A 19,840-nucleotide genomic window follows, 5' to 3' on the forward strand; every position below is an offset into this window, starting at 1 on the left:
CGAGTTCACAAGCACAGTGCATTTGTCTGAGATCACAAGCCGTGAAGTGATTATCTTTTTGGGTGTACTCCTACTCGTAAGATATGCCTCGGTACGCACGACTTACTCTTAAAATCTAACCTACAACCGTTCAAGATGCTTAAACGATTTATAAATAGATGTTTAAACACGTTTCTTTTTGTATTCTACAAAGATCGAAAAAACTATATTCTTTGCAATTTTCTGGTTGGCTGCATGTTGATTCGGTTGCTAAGCAACATGTCGCCAGTTTGGGTCATTTATCATTGTATCGTATCATCATCGTTATTTCGTGCATTGTACTTTTTTGTAAATTCTTGATTGTCTATCATAAGGCAAACCGTTTGCATGCTAACCTCCTATCCTATAAAAAGCCTTGGTATAAACGGTAGCATATTTTTGACTAATTTTATTTTCTTCCACAATTATACTGGGAGACAATGCTTACGGCATTAAGTTCGCCTTTACAGTTTTTCTTGTATGAAAAAAAAAACATACCGATCGAATTGAGAACCTCCTCCTTTTTGGGAAGTCGGTTAATAAATAAATTAAATAATTAGCGCTGCTTCTTTATTCATAAGATCTATGCACCATTCTAAAGCCTTGTAAGGCACCAAAGCATACACGTGTAGTAATGCCAGTGCGCAACTAGATATCCAAGTTAGTTGTGCTTGGATACGCATGACCTGATCCAAGAGAGTCGGCCTAGCCATCGGTCTAGACACCAATTATCTAACAAAAAAGGCTAGACTTGTAAGGAGAATGGATTGATTTCTACCAATAAGGTGCGCAATTTTTTTTTATTATACAATTCTGTGTAATTGTTTGGGCTTGGTTTATTTAGTTTTTTGTGTGGCGAAAAATACTTTTTTATAATAATACAGTGGCTACAAGGTAATTTTTTTATAGTAACACACTTATAATTGTAACAAGATTATATCATGTAACTTCAGAACTCACCTATTTTAAAGCTTTTATTTTGAGAGTAAGGAGCGGTTGAAAAACTGCTTAGCAACGCGAAAATCTTGAAGTATCCGCTTTAATCAAAATATCTCCCCTCCTTATTAAAGTCCCCGTTCCAAAAAGATAATGAAGATCCCCCTAACAATAATTTAGGAGCAGTAATTGCTTCTAGGTTAATACTACATCGTGCTCAGAATAATAAGGCGACATCATTCCATAATACCATAATTCGTATCCGAGCTAGGTACTTCAACATCATTAGAATGCGAACGGAATTACATATAAGGCAGTTTCATTATAGCAAACGAATCCCACACGGAGAACGAAGCTATATTTAGAGGATTTTCCCACATAATAAGGGCATAACATCGTATTTTTGGTATTATTTTCGCGTGGCAAGAAAACTCGGCTCATATCTTTTATTCTTGAAAGGGATGAGCTACGGAAATAGGCGCGCTTCTATCTGAGTCTAGCAAACACTGGGACTGTGGGAGTGCGGTCCTCAATCTTGTCTTTGAAGGCATACGGGTGTACGACTCAAAAGAAGTTTTCGTGTACTACTGTAACTCACGTGAGGATGGAAATATAATATTCTTTTTAAGATGGTGTTTTACCTATAAAAAATGGTCTACCTACTTATATTTCTCGAACACTTCTTTAAGCTACATTGACACAATAAATCAAAATATTTTAATTAATTGTCGCAACGTTTGATTGACACAAATAATTTCGATGTATTTTCCAAACGAAAAATGTTTGTCAGTTAAGCTTAACGGAGATATTTTGAAGCAGGCTCTTAGTATCTGAAATGTAACGTATCAGACACAATGACATCAGATTGCCTATAAGCTTTATATACCATAGACTTTAAGTTCTTTTCTATTGTTTGTGATACACTAGTGTGAGTTTTCAAATAGTAGGGGACATCTTTTGTTTGTCCAAGTAGTTTCTGCGGCTGTTGGCGCGCCATGATAACGTCGACTGTGAAGATGTGCCGAATAAGTTCACGTAGAGAGCGTATTGTTGTTTCTTTATACAGGTGGCTCTATTGTGAACATTTCTTTTAAGGAACCACCTGTATGTGCTCCATCTTGTTTGTGTAGTTTTAGTGCAATTAATTTTTATGGCTCCCAAAAAACTAAGAAATAATGTATGTTTTTCAGGAATATGGTAATTGTGTTATGGCAACGTAGTCATGAGGATATTCGAAGTCTAAGGAAGTCATCAAATATAATTCAATTAATCTTTATAATAAAGTTAGTATTTCGTCTTCAAAACTAATCAAATAAAGTTATGTGTATCCACACAAAAATAAAAGGTTCACAAATAAGAAAAAAGCTCTTCAGCTAGAAAATATTTATATTTACGGTCTCTAGGATGGAATGGGATGATGTAACCGCAATTATAAGGAACTGGAGGGTTGATCGATAATCCTCTCGGCTCTTATGTCATTGCTAGCCACGTCCATCAAATGAGGCCGGTCCCTTGGAGTACTGCCGTAATTAAACCTGTTATTTTCCATAATTTCTCGTTTATCCATTTTCTAGCAGATAGCAAGGAAATTGCACTTCTGAGGGCATAACTAGTAATAAGAACTTTATATGCAAGTCTATAGGACTCGAATCTTGGTAGATTGGAGTTTGGTCACTTCTAAACCATAGATTTCGGTTGTGGAAAAGCATTACAAACATAAAATTTAATGCCATTGCTACTAAACTCACAAAAAACCGACCAGATGGACATACAAGGAAAATCATTTTCCATGGAAATACTGACAAAACGACTACAAATTGACATGAGCATTATATCCAATGAGACTTCCGAGAACTCCCAACTAATTTCGGAGCACCGTCCATCATCAGAGATTAAACTCGTGTCACTGACAATGTTGATCCTTCAACTCGAATGGAATCAAATCGCGATTTTTGGATCGACGCCAAGTCTCGACCAATGAACCGGTAGTGTGTGAGACTGGATAACGGGGAACTACACGGGTAAAAGTTATAGTAGGAGTGTAATGTAATACTAAAAATGCAATTCGCTTAATGTGTTTTTGGATTTATGAAAGGCGTTTGGGTAACTTAACAATGGTGTCTACCGGATCAATGATTTTTGTAAAGGGGATGGGGGGGGGAATGTTAAGGACGAAAGAAAGAAAGAAAGAAAGAAAGAACTAAAGAAACAAAGAAAGAAGGACAGTTTATTTGCACTGTGATAAAATAATGCATGCATAACAAGGTAATAATTTAAAAGTTAATAAATAAGCAACACGGCGGAAAAAGGCCAGTATTCAGCTAAAATTCCGTAGCCCGACCGCGACGGCTCGAGTCACGGCGCTAATTTTTAGCACTAGCCAGTGGTAATACAATTCAAAAATTATAATTACTCTACTATAGTGACGTGATAACACACTATGTAATTCTGGACTTCATTCAATAATGAAGTGTAAAAATTTAATGAATTATCCAATGATAATTCATTAAATTTTTAGGCTTTTTTGATAATGGTTGATGGTATGGAATTCGTCTAGATTTATGTTTGTGGCGAATGGTGATAGGTTGCCTAATAACATACTATAAGTAATGGGGATACCGTACACATTTGGTCTGCCAGAACCAAACCAGTTTGTTATTATATCATACAACAGACGTTATTTTCGACGGGTCTAGAAATTATAGTGTAGCTATTTTCAGACACTATTTGGAAATTGAAAATGTCTTCTACGTATTAAATGGACCCTCGTCATTTTCGATCAAAACCTGTCTTCTGCTAACCTTGAGTGTTGGCCAGGTTTTATTATATTTATTGAATTTCAGTACTGAAGGTTATTGTTACGTTAGAGAGAGCATTAGTTGTATGAATACCTTTTTCAAGGACAGTCTAGTCTGAAAGCTTTGTTACTTATTATAAACTGTTTGTGACAGTCAATTTGGACTTTGGTACTATTTTATTTAACGTTTACGAAAATAATTATTTGTAAGTCATGGACGTGACTTTTGATCAAAATGGACTTCAACAAACGATTGATTATGATGATGAAGAGAAAATTATTGAGTTTATCCTTGACATAATTGTATGCTTTTTCTACTGTATAGAGAAAAGATATGCAAACATTTGTAAGACGTACACTATCTTCAGTCCAAACACAGTGATCCACAAATTGTTGCTACGGGTCTGGATGTCATGTGTATGTGAAATTGTATGTTTGTAAACGCACCCGTGACATTGGAGAAAATCCTAATGTAGGACAACGTTTAAAAAAAGAAGCATTTGCCACGAGGCACACTGAACTCAGAGATATATTATAACTAAAGAGTAACCATACCATAAAAGAAAACAGTTGAGGATAACAGCCTAATTATTATAAAGGAATAAAGTCTTAAAAAACTTACCGACTACTATCGGCCGAGTTTCCTCACCGCACGATCATAAACACGTACTGATGATGTTCACACCTAGAACAAAGAAATAAACCTCATTAATAATGTAAAGTGGTGTTTGAGGTTACTTCATAGCGTGATGCTGGCCTAGTATCACGCGATCTGCAAGTTACAGTTGAGATGGATCTTCAAGGATTCTGTTTCTTTGCATTGCTGTATTGAGTGTTACATCCGTGCCGTAGTTTAAAGATTGGTAATGATGTATAGTTCTTTTCCTATAGGGGTTAATTGTCTGTTTTTAAAACTGTTATTTATTTTGGCAGTGTTATCGTGAAAGTTTTTTAATTAGCATAATAATGTATCTTAGAACCAAATCAAAACTATGTTTACAGAAAGATAACATCTTATAATTTCTTTTTCTATGTATGTTCTAGTTACATGTAAAAATATGTACTTGAAAATACAAAGCGAATAAGACACCAAAACAAACAAAGTTATGTTGAAATTAAGTGCAAAGTTTGATTAAGTTGACAAATGTTTGTTGGGAGAGCAAGTAACAGACACTGAATACAATTTGAACAAAGTATCGTTTGAACTTCCAATAGTACTATGATTAGCAAAATACGAAATATTCTGATAAAGATAACTCGGAAGAGTGTCGTCAATAGCGAAGTTTGATTTCAGCACTGAACAATATTTGATTGAGAATTTCAATCTAACCGTCAGACTCAGAGTCATTTAATGGTTACTTAACCCAGTCCTAAGCAATAGTTTTCGATACAAAATCATTACTAAGAAATAGTTTAAGTAATCATTGAATGTCTCTGAGTGCGGCTGTATGAGACTTTTAGCAAGTCCAAGTTCACTTTATTTATGGCATAGATGGGAGAACTAGCAATAAAATCTTCTCATGACAAGTAAATTAACGCTGCCAAGAGACACTCAAAAGTAACACCAGAGGAGTCACACAGTGCACGATTGGTGCGGTGGCTGGGTAACTGGCTGCCTCGCAACGTGTAGCGGGTGCGATTCCCGCACGGAGCAACTCTTTGACAGATCCACAAATTGTTGTTTCGGGTCTGGGTGCGATGTGTATGTGTCATGTGTATGTTTGTAAAGATACCCACGACACAGGACAAAATCCTAATGTGGGTAAAAAAAAACAGTCAGATTAGGACCTACAAAACAGAAAACTAGGTACAACACACACCTACCCAACCTTTCAAAAAAGAACAGTCATAATTTTATATCACTGAGTTTATTCTTAAGAGGTCAACGACTGAACAGTAACCTTGTATTGTATACAGGCACATGTTTACTTGAATAACGTGTTTACATTCTGAATAACGAATATTTATGAATAACTTAAGTAATTAGCAGTTATGTGAATAACTATGAAACTTGTCGTGTCCGTAATCGGTATTTAGAGGGTGGTAAATCTTTATGATGTAATTGTAATGAAATATTTTAAGCTGACAGATTGTTCGTCATGATTTAGATGTTATTGCGTGTATTTTGTATTGAAGTGATTATAACTGTAATTGAAATTAAGGCAGGTCGTGGTGGGTAATTTAACCGTCAGTTTATTGTTATTCTAGCATTAAAAGCACCCCACATGTTATTCCAAACCATAATAGATCCCTATTTCAAATTTCATCCTGATCCCACCCACTAGATTTCGCGGGAAAAAATGACTTCAAGTTTGAGTTAAACATCTATACTCACAAATTAACGCATTTATAACATAAGTAGGATTCTGTTACATATCAATTATAACTTATCGACTGAAAATGTTCGCAATTTTAAGTTAGTACGCAGATTTTATTTTGCTAATTTAAAGGAGTCTAATTCTATAAACTATCAACAATACAGTCATAAATTTGGGTGAGTTCTATTCAAAATAATAATGAGAAACCGAAAATTACTTGGTCATGCCTCATTGTTGGACTATCCAATCAAAAAGGCAGTCGAAATTCATAGGCTTATTCTTACAAAATATTTTTACAATACTTGATCGCTTCACCCCTGATTGGGCATCGAAGCCCCGTCCTTGAGCGGGACATAAGACAAATTCAATTATTTACCAGTTGAGCGGCAACAGACAGACGGAAACTAAATAATTGGATGTAGCAACTGTTAACCAAATTACTTGTGACAGATTTGACAATCTTGTTACTTAATACTTAATGGTTTTCTATTGTGGTCATACAGTTATATTTTATTTTTATTGTATTGTTCGGACGTAAGTGAGGTAATGATTCTTTTATTGACTTTTTATCTGAGTTTAAAGCGTAATATGTTTTATGGAACTTTCATTAATAGATTTGAGATGAGTGCCGAGACACTCAGTATTTAGTGATGCTTTTAAGAACTTAGAACTTATAGTAAATGGCCACAAGCAAAACTTGCTCTTTACAAGTCACACACACAACAAACGAAAAACACAAGCTAAAATCAAATACAACAAAAGTAAAAACCAATATGGACTTGAAAGTTACAAATAATAGAGCAACATAAGCAAAGGAGTAACAAAAAGTACGAAACAACGGTTTTAATACAAACAAACCGGGCTCCGACCGATTTCTCTAGAGAGCCGGGACTTGTGGTCGATTTACAAACAACGTCCACTGTGTACAGGACAAATAGGCATTGTAGTACAATACCTTAGGCTAGGATAGGTTACGTACGGTCAGTATGGGTTTTACAGAGGGCTTAGTATGAGTTTGCTTTACGTTGAATGAAAACGGCACGAGAGCACGTTCGACGCTCTGATTGGCCAATGCGAATGACCAATCGGCGTACACACTGAAGGGTACAGAATCTTTACAGCCAGTTTTTTTAAGGGGGGAAAATCAGAATGACAATTTACCAGCCCGGGTGACGCGAGAGGGAGTGGCAGCAAGGCTCGGAACCGGTTTAAAAAATACCGGTTAATACCGGTTTATATCGGTTTTCCTCCGAACTTTTCTTAAGAACGTGAACATTAAAGAACTTTATTTTAACCTAAATTAACCGGTTTATTCGACGAGGGGCATGTCGGTACACGCGTTGAAATATTATTATTGAAATAAGCTGAACAGCGCGCGGCGTTTCTTTGATGTGCGTCGTATTAACCGGTTTTTATTGCTCTAAACCGGTTAATCCGAAAAAACCTTTATGAAAATACTGTTCCAAATACCGGTTTAAAAAACCGGTTTCGCGAACGAAACCCAATGTAAAGGTTTTGCGTACAAGTACATAATAACGGTTTGAAAATTTAACCGGTATCCGAGCCTTGAGTGGCAGACTCTTACTGAAAACCATCCCGTTCCTACTCCTGCTTTTCGAACCAGAGCCCGGGTAAATCCGCTAGGTAGTCCGCAGCAGCGATAGAAGCTAAACAGTATGCAACTAATGAAATGATATAAGGATCGAAGCAAGTGGTACTTCTGCTTACCCCAATGGGACAAAGGTATTATACCTTTGGTAGGTATACATATGAAACGAAGGTCACTACACACGAGTGTGTGGGATGTGTTAGCCCAATTACGTCACACTGTGGGCAGAGCAAAATAAATATTGAAATAGTACCCAACACGCACCAACACAGTATTTGTACAAACTAATATAAACCTAATAACTATTGTATTAAAGCCACAATTACGTTTGTTTAGTCGATGTTGTAGTTTCTAATTATTATATTAATTGGAGAGTAATTTTATTACAAATACAAATGGCTGATAATTATAGATGTTTCTGTAATGATTGGCGTGTATTATTGATGTGGTATTAAAATATAATAATTATATCGTATTAATAAACTCAATTTAATTTTTTTTTAGAGAGTGGAGCAACAGCTTCTCCTAGATCATATTATCATTGTTGTCGATTGATGATTTTGAGTTCCTAAGTATATTAAAATTCAGTATGATAAGATTAGGACATTTATAAAGTAAACACACAAAGAACAGCAAAATACAGCTCATTTTATACCGATTCACTTACAAAAACATATATGCAAAGAAAAAGAATGAAAGTCAATTTCCGTGCTCATAAAACGAGGTCTGTACAGTACAAATAACACTGGCTGTATTAGGCAAAGTCCTTCAAAAACTCAGCTGTGCTCCAAGTACCCACTAACCTTACAAAAAGAACGCACGTATTAAACAAGGAAGATACATCATATTATGCACCCTCACGCAATTTTGTACGCTATCCCAAAGCACAAAGACTCCATATCGATTGTGTACACGTTGTGTACATGTTTGCCAAACAGTTGATTGAAAATTGTATTTAAGACTATGTAAACAAGATTGTTTTTCCTTTATACTTTCCGTCACTGGGGTTCGATGTGACGTACGCTGTTTGGTTTCGAAGATCTAAAAGACAATGTCTGAATATTTATTACACGCATGTTATTATAAGGTTGAAACATCACACCTTTTTTTAACAAGAAGAATTTTATTTATCTGTACTACTTATGGTAAATATCCTTTAATGAACAAAGAAATTAACTAGACAACACAATTATAGACAAAGGGGTGAAGCAAGGTAAATCGAATAGATTCCTGAAGCATTTCAACCAACATTTACTTAAACATAATTTGAATAATAACCTTTGAAAATATTACACCAATAACCATCTCAAATGATTTATTTGCATTTAAATAGCCTAATCAATAAAAGCTACATAAAATATGCGGGGAAAATACGTACAACAAAGTTAATTGAAAAAACAATTACGTCACGCAATTCTGATCCTTTTTGCTTGCTAAATTAATCTCCGTATAAAAGTAGTGAATCAGCCTTTAATGAGTCACTCTCATCTTGATCTCACGGATCAACGATTATGATTACCTACTGTGTGTCATATTAGGTATTAGTTTCAAATAAATCAACTAACTTTGACATAGAATAAATTGTAGTTTTAGGATGTTTTCGCTTTAATTGGTGAGTAAAGATGGCATTACAATCGTAAATGGAACGCGCATATTATATTTTGAGTGATAACTCAAGAGATTAAAACAAACGTTTTTAAATGATGTCAATTAGATTTTTTTTTTTTTTTAGGGTGGAAAATCATCCAATGACTTCTCCCGCCTTGGGCGAGGCGAGAGGGAGTGTCAGACTCTTACTGACTAAAAACCACCCCGTTCCTACTCCTGCCCGTCCAGCCGGAGCCCCGGTAAACCCGCTAGGTAGTCCGCAGCTCCGGATTAGGCATCAGCCCTACTGGGCCCCATCTGTGGTGGTCTGATGGCTCTTTGAGGCGCGCGCAGAACGCGACGCGACGCACGCACGGGTCTGGTTCTGGTCGGGCGGCGAGCTACCCTTGCTCACCGTCCGCAGACCCGCACTTACGGTGGCCGGAGATCGTCGCGCGATCCCCGACGCCCGGAGTGTCTCTCGCGACGGCTGGGGCGTGAGGAAGTTCGTTCCCTCACGCGCCCCGCCTCCTCCTTAGCTAGCATGACTGCTTCGCAGAAGGAGGAGACGGCATCCCAGTCCCCCCTCGCTCCGCACCATGGCTTGTATCAGTGCCGGACGCGAGAGGGCGCCGTCGCCGACCACATCCCTGAGGACGCGGCGGTGCTCAGCCCACGCAGGGCAGACCGCAAGCGTATGTTCCACCGTGTCCTCCGGGCGGTCTTCGCAGTGATGACACCCGGGCGTTTCCTCCCGCCCAATCAGAAACAGGAACCTACCGAAGCTTCCATGTCCGGTAAGCACCTGCGTCAGGCGGTAGGTGAGGACGCCATGGCGCCTCTCTAGCCACTCCTCAAAGAGGGGACTTACCGCTGCAATGACAGCGAGCCCAGCCCTTGGTTGCGACAGTCGCTGCTGCCATTCCGCCATGAATGTCAATTAGATAAAACCTTGTTTAAAAGACTGAAAGTTTATGTCTCCAAAATGGATAGGTAGAGAGAATAGGTACTTTCTTAGTCTGTGTGCTCCGTCTGCGGCCACATCTTCGGTTCGCCGTTCTGGCAGTAAGCGGGTTGGCGGCCAAACGCAGACTTATCAAGGCGAAAAAGTGATACTTTTATACAGGTTCAAAAGCAGAAAAGGAAGCTGCAAGAGCCAGAGCCAGTAAAAATAAAGAAAAAGAAAAAAATGCAAGGCCACTTCACAACCACTTTCTCATAAAAAAGAGTATCTATAAATGTAGTGTCTCGTCTAATTAAGCGAAGGACCTTTAGCACTAGCCCCTAAGCAACAAACGTGCTGACTGCAAACAGCGCCGGTATTTGATCAAGAGATTACTTGTGTACATTTAAAGTTAAAGTACCCCCAGCTATGTTGGCGAGAAACTTAATTATTGACTATCCCACGGGAATCTTCGGGCTTTCGTTTTAGGAAACGAAAATGTTTCGAGTTGGTTTAATTAGTGAATTAGTACTTAAATTCTTTCGTTGTTTGTTGCCATGAAAATAGAAGTTGGAATATTTCCAGAGTTTCTTTTAAAATTTAATAAGCATTATTCATTCAGCCATCATATATTTATTATTTGAAATGTCTGAATTGTAAAATTTCGAGGACAAAATTAATTATTATGTTATCAGATTACTCGCGTAACTGTTTGACGAGGAACTCGACTAGTTTCAAGCCATGCTAGTGGCTCATATTTCAGTAGCAGCTGGACTGTCGCTGCCGAATGCTGCTCATGAATAAGAGCCTCTGAAACTAGTCGAGTTCCTCGTCAAACAGTTACGCGAGTATGCTGATAACACAATAATTAATTTAGTATGTCTCACGATACTTAAAATAAAATGACAAACTTTGTGATACGTACTCAAAATTTTATATTTTTTACCGTTTCTTACATTTATACAAAAGGGAAGTAGCTCCACTTACACGGACTTATCATTCTTATAATCAGACGTTAGGTGACATAAAAATTCTTCCTTGTCTCCAAAAGAATGCATTTCGAGCCGTGGCCGTGGGAAAAGCAAAGAAATAAAAATTACAAGTAAATTAAAACTGCTTTAAGTTTGGTAAACTGAAAATCACATAATTTTATGATACCAGTACATCATACCTATTTTGACTTAAAGATATACTTTAAAATCCCTAAAAAATATAAAAATTAGGTACTTTTGAATTTTACATTAAAATGTGTACTCATAATTTCATCCTTTATTTTAAAAACCTCATTTTCACGCGGTAAAACTCTTATAGTTTTCTCCGGCGTTGTATAATCCTAATTGTTTTTGAAACAGCTCGGGTTTGCTAATTTTCTTTTCATTCTTATCTACATAGGGACCAGGTACAGAATACTAAAATTCCTTTTGTTAGAAAGTCTACTCATAATCCTCTTAGAAAAATCTCCATTGGAGTTTGTTAGAAAGAAAAAATTATAATTCTTTAATAAAGCTGTAGCAAAAACACATAGCACTTTTAAATATACTATGCTCTTAAAAAATATATCATAAGGCCTTAAATACTATAAAATATGAAATCTACCAGAAATATAACAGAACTGGGCATAAAATGGAATGGACATTTTGGGAATGATAACAGAAAGTTTCACTGAAAATTACTTAGAGCCAATTAGCTCTAATTATTCCAAATTGTACCAACCTAATTATCTAGATACAAGGTCGAAAAACAGTCTAAATCTAGACCAGTTGTTTATTTTCAATGTAAAAGGAAAATTTGAAAAAGTGTGTGTAATTGTTATTTCGACTGATTGGGTACCATCAAAAGATTGTGAGTTATTTTTGCTTACTATATCACACAACATAAACGTAAGGCATTGTTATACAACGTTTGGAAAACAAAAACCCAAAAACTAGGATAGGATCTGGATTTTGTCGAACCCGGTCATTACAGATTCATTAAAGGTACACGAAGATAAAAAAATAATCATTACCAATGAGTGAATGAAAATCAATAAGCCTTTTAACCAATAATTCAGGTGATATGTTTATTTCTCTTTTCGAACCATTGCACCAGCTGTACGAGTATTGTCTAAATATAATTTTGTTATTTTTTCTGTTACCTTGTATGACACACACAATGACTCATAAAAGCGTGTGACAGCACCACGACGTGGTGTTTCCACGCAACGTCAGCAAAACAGGAGTGTCATCTAGTACACACGGCTACGTATCAAGTTGTGACAAACCAGTATAAACTGACCGCTGAACGTGCTAAAAGATCATAGAAAGCGAGACCATGATATCTTGGTTATGTATAGTTTGATGCGTGGCCATGTGTACCTACAATTGTTTGTTGAGGCACGCAACACACAGATTTCATGGAAACGCTTACGGACATTCTTTGGTACAATAGACGCCTCGATCGGTTCTTGGAAACTGATGGGGGTAAACCAAACAGACGCCTTTTCAGTAAACCAAATCAAAAGGCTGAATGTTTTGAGAAAATCGGCAAGAAAACTGCAAAATATCTTAGGAATTTATGCATTTATGACCATTCACAACATCATTCATAATGTCTTCGATTCGAATCAGTAGTTCCATTAAGCCATAACTGTAGATATGTTCAATACAAATTATTCGAATAACGCAACAATTTTAGACTCAGAGAACCGAACATTTGGTTTTAAGCTTAGCAATCAAGGTAAATTAGTTCTAAGCTTTGAGCCATTTTCATATCTGCATTTGCAATACATTTTGCAAGTGGTATAAGGTACTTACGACTTTAGTATCCCACTCAGTCTTTCCTTAGACTAAGTGGGAAACTAGAGTCGCGAGCTAATCGGTATTAAGCGTCAGACAGTGCATGAAAAGCCCCAATTTTGTTCCGCACCAAGACCAGTTTCGGAACAAATTATGTTATGATCAAGTTCGCATATGTGCATAGTTAATGCATATGCATTTATTATTATCAACCAGACGAATAGCATTAAAATTATTAGAATCGACATAATATGAAAAGACGCAATAAAATTGTGTTTGAATAGCGCATTGCCGTCTGCACTCGACTGTAGTTTAATCCAGTCAAATACAGAATCTCAATGGGTCGTAAATCTGAAAGTATCGGATCGACCTTCGAGACTTCGGCCAATTTGTAAGTTATGACCACCGGAGACAGTCTACTGCAGGCTACATTCGAACTGAATTATTACACTATTATTTTAAAGGTATTTGATTTCCAACCATATTTAGCTAAATTACTCGGTTGAAATTGCTTTAATTACGACATTATAGTTAATGTAAATGTAAATTCCAAAACACCAATTATTTAAATCTATACGAAACCACTTCGACATTTTTACGCATATTACTGCGATATCCAAAACATTTCAGAGATATTCCTAGCTATTCCAATCCAAAGGTCTTAAAACAACATTGGACGGAAAAACTTAAATCGTACCAGTAAAAGGAATATTTTTTCAAAAGATTACGAAAGTATTGGAACTTTCAAAGCCTTTCATATCTCTTTCAAGAGCGACGAGCCTTAAAAATATATTTGAATTTTGTATGAACGCCTGCGAGGATTACCTTCGCCTTTTTTTACAAGTAAATGAGGGAGGCAACTCCCTAAATTTTGTAGATGTTCAATACAGTTACTGTTGTATCTTGTCTTGCTCATTTTGTTATTACCAGCGTGTGCTATAGAAATAGTATCTTCTGTTTCATTGACTAGATCCAACAAAACGTTGGTTCTATTTTAATCATTACTTGTTACTAAATTCTTACTATACTTTGAAAATTATTTTAATGGACTAAATATTACCTGAATCATGAGAAAGAACAAAAAACACGCTATGCTTTCAAACGATTAACATCTATAATTACCAACGACATATAAATGGAATAGATTATGCAAAACGATACATGAGTTGCAATTAACACGCAATAGATACGTCAGAAGTTGTTTGCAGTAAAGTAACGAATGGGAATCTTTGAAGAAAGAAAGAAATAAATATGAAAGTTGAAGTACCAATAAATGTAATTACTTCCTTATGATCTTAGCGGTCTGATGCCTAAGAGATTGGAAATGAAAAGCATTTGACAGGGGGAAAGGAATTGCAGGATATAAGAAATTACGCATATAGCAACTGTAGATGCAGATCTCAAAGAAGGTATAAAGTCGAAGAATATAAAGTCTAGATAAGTTATGGGCTAGACTGTAGACAGGATACAAGTTGCCAGGAAGCAGTAACGACAGGATATGTGTCGGCAATCTAGTTTATATTGCGGACGTACAAAAACATGTTTTTATTGCTATGGCAAAACTGTGCATAGAAAAAAACCGAACACCGAATTTTAAGAATAGATAGAAATATTTACCAGTACAGAAAGTACTTTAGATATTAAACGTACTTTGTGATCGGTTAATTAAATGAACCATCCATAAAGTTTCCTTGATTTTCCAAGTGAATAACTTAGCCTTTTACAAGAAAATTAATTTTTTGTCAACAAAAGGTCCCTTCTAACTACATAATGGATCAAGCACACAAGAAAAAGATTAAACGTTTCCATATTTCGATAAATGTTTCCGTTCCTTTGAATTACATTGTCTCAGAAATAGATTTATCATTTTTTGTCTGAGAACTCGCTCATTTTACTTTCTTCACATTTTCGGTTACATCAAAAATGTCTTTGTTTTCAATTCAGACGGAGACATATCACAAACTTTCTCCAATTCTTTGGATATCTTTATATTAAGAAAGTGAAGTTATGCGTTTAATTGTTGGTCGTAATGTTCTCGATACTGGTCTACTTATTCCATCCGTCGCTGTCGATCGCGACCCAGTGGCCTTGATATGAAACTTGGGTATTTTAAAGAGAATAAATAGCAATTGCATTGTTACAGTTAGGTTCGAGTCCACAATGTGTGGTCACGACTGCTCCTATTGCAACCAGCTATCGCATGACGGCGCAACTACAATAACTGGCTTGACGAGAACAACCAAGTTTTCATTTAGCTTGTCGACTAACTGTCCGTTTAAATTGCGACTTTATGCTGTTGGGAATAAGGTTTGAGAGGATTAGTTTCATGTGTTAGAGTAAGTTGGTTTTGGAAGTTAGTCTGTAGCAGTTGAGGGAGCGGTGTCTATGACAGCTTCAAGAACATCCATTGTGTTAAACATAATGGCAGATTTGATGTCTAATGTTGTATATGTTGGTAAACAATGTAATAGGGCGTAACGTACACGACTACCGCCAATTTGGATGTACTGTTGCACCGTGTTCTGGTACAATTATTTCGGTTAACACAAATGCTAAAACAATAGCTCCATTGTCACCAAATTACTGTTACTATTAGGCTTTTGTATTGTGTATTTTTAAAATTGCAACCTTGTCATGATTGACACACATTTTGAGTTTATTGACTTTATGCTGTATTGTTGGAAGTCTTGAATCTTTTTTACCTTTAACTGTATTACTGCAAAGTCAACATTTTCAACTCCACTGTATTATTTGCAGTTGCTTTTTCGCAGCAACAAGATATGCTAACATGAGGCTCATTTGTTTACACCACCCACGGGTGTGCCGATGACACACAATGATGCAACGCGTTTGATTGGCGGTCACGTAACGTATATGACCGTTAGGACCAAATTCGGTTTAATATCGGAAACTTTTTTGCGTAAAATCTCTGCATTGAAGTCTGTCTGGACGTGGTTCGCTTAATAATTTATACGCGGTGTTCTTTTCTTGTCCATCTGAGTCATGGGCGTAGGTCATTGTCGTGGTGCTAGTTTTAGATCGTTTGGGGTAAGATTCTAAGAATATATGAAGCTGTGTCAGTGTCTTCTTCAGTCAGCTCGTTCAGCGGAGCTAGGTGAGTCAGAGGAGCGGATGTGGGGAATACGATAGTTGAAGATTTTATTAGATGAGAAATAAAGGATGTTTTATTTAGAAGTTCAGTATTGTGACTAAGCATTGCCCCATTCTGTAATCTTGTTTAGTAATGCTTCGTAAATCTAATGCGTGCTGAATGCTAAGCACAAGATTACGAGGATTAATCACTTGCTTGTATTTTTTACTTTGAATCTGGTATGTGACAATAAATTCACTTCTTTTGCTTATTTATTAACAGTTATATTTCTGACTATCTTTTCTAGTAAAACAGTCTCGATTTATACTGAACAGTTATTATCTTGTTTTTTTGTCTTAATTACCCTTTCTCAATTGAAAGTAACATTTTAACAGGCTTTCGGTACTTCGTCACGAAACACATTACCCTCCTTTTTACGTCAAAGTGGAGTAACAACAAACGATAGTAAGATAGAGAGTTCGCGTGTTCGCTACCAATTGATATGTATCGCGTGTATAATGTAGCTGCATGTCAAGTTATACAAAACCAATTTATCACGGTCTCGCTTTGTATGATCTTTCTGCATATTAAACGGTCAGTTTATACTGGTTTTTACATAGTTTGAAGTGTAACCGTGTATAATGTAGTGTGGAGACAAACGTATGGTGGTATCGACCCTGCTCGTTCAGAGTACGGATAACGGTGAACGTAGTAGATGCATATAGGATATCAAATTGGTCTGCGATACCCAATCAAGTGTAATCATAAACGAATCTGTGAATTGTTTAGGAGTGTCGTATGGGTTCAATCAACTTCTTTTAATATCAGAGTTTTAGCAGTGGGTTCCTTCGTAACTTATGCGTTGTTGATTTACATATTTTTGTTTTGTTTAGCACTAAACACGTTATCAGACTAGTTTTGCTAAAAATAAGTCGTTTTAGTCCGACTTCAGAAGCAACAGTATTTAATATTCTAAATATTTTTTCTATTTGCATAGCCACAACTTTCCATGTAGTCTTGCATCAAGTCTTAGCTTTGCAATCCGATTGAGTTCCTGCATCCGACGTCCTACGTGCAGAAAAGTAAAGGACAAGTTTTATTATATTTGTGCAACTGCAAATAAATATTAACGTCATAGCTATAACTTGTATGAACTGTATCTTTCCTCTTCTTTGCATTTGTGTGAGATTTAAAATAGTCTAGAATATTTTTCATCATTCATCAGATGACTAACTTTTATTTTAATGTACGTCTTGTAGATTATTTTAAAATACTAGTCATTACGTAACTGACGGACTAAATAGATTTTAAATTTTTATATCCCATCATCATCCTTATTAGAAGAAATACAATACGACATACTTTTGCATTGGTATGAAGGTTTCCTAACCTTATACAATAAAAAAGGTCAGGTTTTTCATAAAAATTAAAACAGGTAATTAATTCCTGATCTATTTTTATTTTACCTTAACAATATTAAGGAACATTATTTTAATAAGCGCTCATTAATATCGCTTAAGATCCCCGAACTTAATAATTGAGATCCATCACTTTCCGCCTCCAAATTTGGAGAGAGCGAAGTAATTAGAGACCCATTTTTTGGGCCAACATTAATTAAAGCTGTGTCAACGAGCGAATTTCTTTTTAACCTATTTAAGATGCTAGCTCGTAAACCTACTACAAACTAATTGCTTTACAAGATTTTAAACCTTAGTACAATTCAAGAGGTGTTAGTATAGAGGCTGCTCTAAAAATGTATGAACTCATACAAGAGATAAACAAAAGGATATAAACTCACAGGCACATTTAACCGCCCACCTTGATTTTCTTGATTTTCTCATACACTACTTAAATCTGGGTAAGTTTGATATTTTTTTAAAAAACTAGAGATATTATGTTAATTAAATACTGTGAAGTAAAGTTAAAATCCGCATTTATTCATCACTTAAATAAAAAAAAGCATTTTTAGAGATTTCTGTAGAAAACTCTTGTTTTACAATATTTGTTATTTTTCAGTTTCTGGACTCATTTATTGGTTTTTAGTACTGGGTGTTACCTCTTCTGGCTCTAATGACTTCTTGCAGTCGGTTTGGAACGCCATCAATGACATCTTGGATGTCTGATAGAGGGATGTTGTGCCACTCCTCAACTGCAGCAATCTTGAGCTCCCCAATCGTCGTTGGTGCGGCAACCCTTGCTCGAAGTCATCTTTTAAGGTTGTCCCAGATGTGTTCAATTGGATTGAGCCCAGGACTGCGTGCTGGCCACGGTAATGTTCGTATTCCGACCTCGTCCAGGTACTGGGTCACTGTTCTATCGCCATAACTTCGTGCATTAACGTGCATTAATTGAAAATTTTCACGAATAAATGGTGCAAATGTCACGACATGGTCTTGAAGAGCCTCTTCCTAATCCCTGTGTGCAATATCACTATCCCTATCAAACCCTACAAGATCGGTACGAGCGTCGTAACTGATGCCACCTCAAATCATTATTGAAGCTCCCTGATAACCACAGTTTCCAATATCGTACACGAGGCAAACTCTCATTTAGTCATCTGTACACTCGCTGACACCCATCTGGACCTCATAGGACTATTCAGCTTTCGTCTGAAAACAGAACGTCATTCCATTGGTCTGTCGACCAGTTTGCGTATTCTCGCGCAAATTGTAGTCGCGCTCTACGGTGCTGTGTGAGCAATTCTGGGGCGCGTGCTGGACGAAACGCAGTTAGGTTCCTCTCTGCCAACCCTCTGCTCACCGTCTGTTCACTTACGCTGACATTTCTCACTTCAAATAGGCAAGTTCTAACCTCGGGAGCTGTGGTAAAGCGATTTCTCAATACATTGTTCACAATGAAACGATCGTCCCGACCCGATGTGCACCGATGGTGGCCTTGTCCCGGTCTCCGCGTGTAGGAACCCGTCTCCCAAAAGCGTCTGATAGCATCCCGTACAGTGATTCGAGGTACACCAAGCATCCGAGCATTGTGACGTTGGCTGTAGCCAGCATTAGCAAAAGCTACGGCTCTTGCAGCTCCAGTTGCATCCAGTGGCACTTTTATTCGATTACAATAATCAAAGGGGTGTAGTAAGTTAAGCAAAATGTAATCACACCAAAAAGAGCAGGATAACCAGGTTAAAACTCACACTAACCCGATCGCTGAGAATGTAAAATTTCGACTAAGTTACAAAAATGCATCTGAATGCAGGAACTTCTAAAAAAAAACAAGGGTCAAGTGTTTAATTTATTGCCAAAGTAGCCACTTGAAACATAACAGCCATCGGGATAAACATTCCTTATCGCAAACTAACGCAGTGACGTATTTCTAAGGTGGGCGGTTAAATGTGCCTGTGAACCCGTACATGCGGCCGCTCGCGCTTTAAAGAGCCATCAGTCCCGGAGTTGCGGACTACCAAACGGGTTTTCCACGGCTCCGGCCCGAAGAGCAGCAGTAGGAACAGGATGGATTTTAAAGAGTCTGACACACCCTCTCGCCTCGCCCAAACCGGGAAAAGTCATTGGATGATTTTCATCCCTTAAATAAAACCCAAGGGTTTATGCTGTGTGGATACATTAATGTAATAAATGCTAGAGAATTATGTAAGGATCATGTGTGGTAGTCCGTGTGAATGTATCCCCATAGCATGGAGTAAGGTACGATTTTAAGATGTATTAACAAGACAATAAAGTCGGAAATGTATAAAACGAACGTAAATTAGGGCAGTTTGGTGCAGGTTTGTACAAACTACTTAGGTTACTTGTTAA

At 36.9% G+C, this 19,840-nt stretch overlaps 1 protein-coding gene across 2 annotated transcripts in view; it reads right to left on the reverse strand.

Annotated features, from left to right (window-relative positions):
• The window catches only part of LOC118271821 (uncharacterized), a 123,388-nt gene that overhangs the window by 44,291 nt on the left and 59,257 nt on the right, over nucleotides 1-19,840 (reverse strand). For both annotated transcript variants that reach the window (XM_050698522.1, XM_035588058.2), the window contains one exon: nucleotides 4,374-4,436. The gene's annotated coding sequence lies outside the window, so the exon portion shown is untranslated. The remainder of the gene's footprint in view (nucleotides 1-4,373; nucleotides 4,437-19,840) is intronic.

The sequence above is a fragment of the Spodoptera frugiperda genome, chromosome 15 (genome assembly GCF_023101765.2).
Source record: "Spodoptera frugiperda isolate SF20-4 chromosome 15, AGI-APGP_CSIRO_Sfru_2.0, whole genome shotgun sequence".
Classification (NCBI taxonomy): domain Eukaryota; kingdom Metazoa; phylum Arthropoda; class Insecta; order Lepidoptera; family Noctuidae; genus Spodoptera; species Spodoptera frugiperda.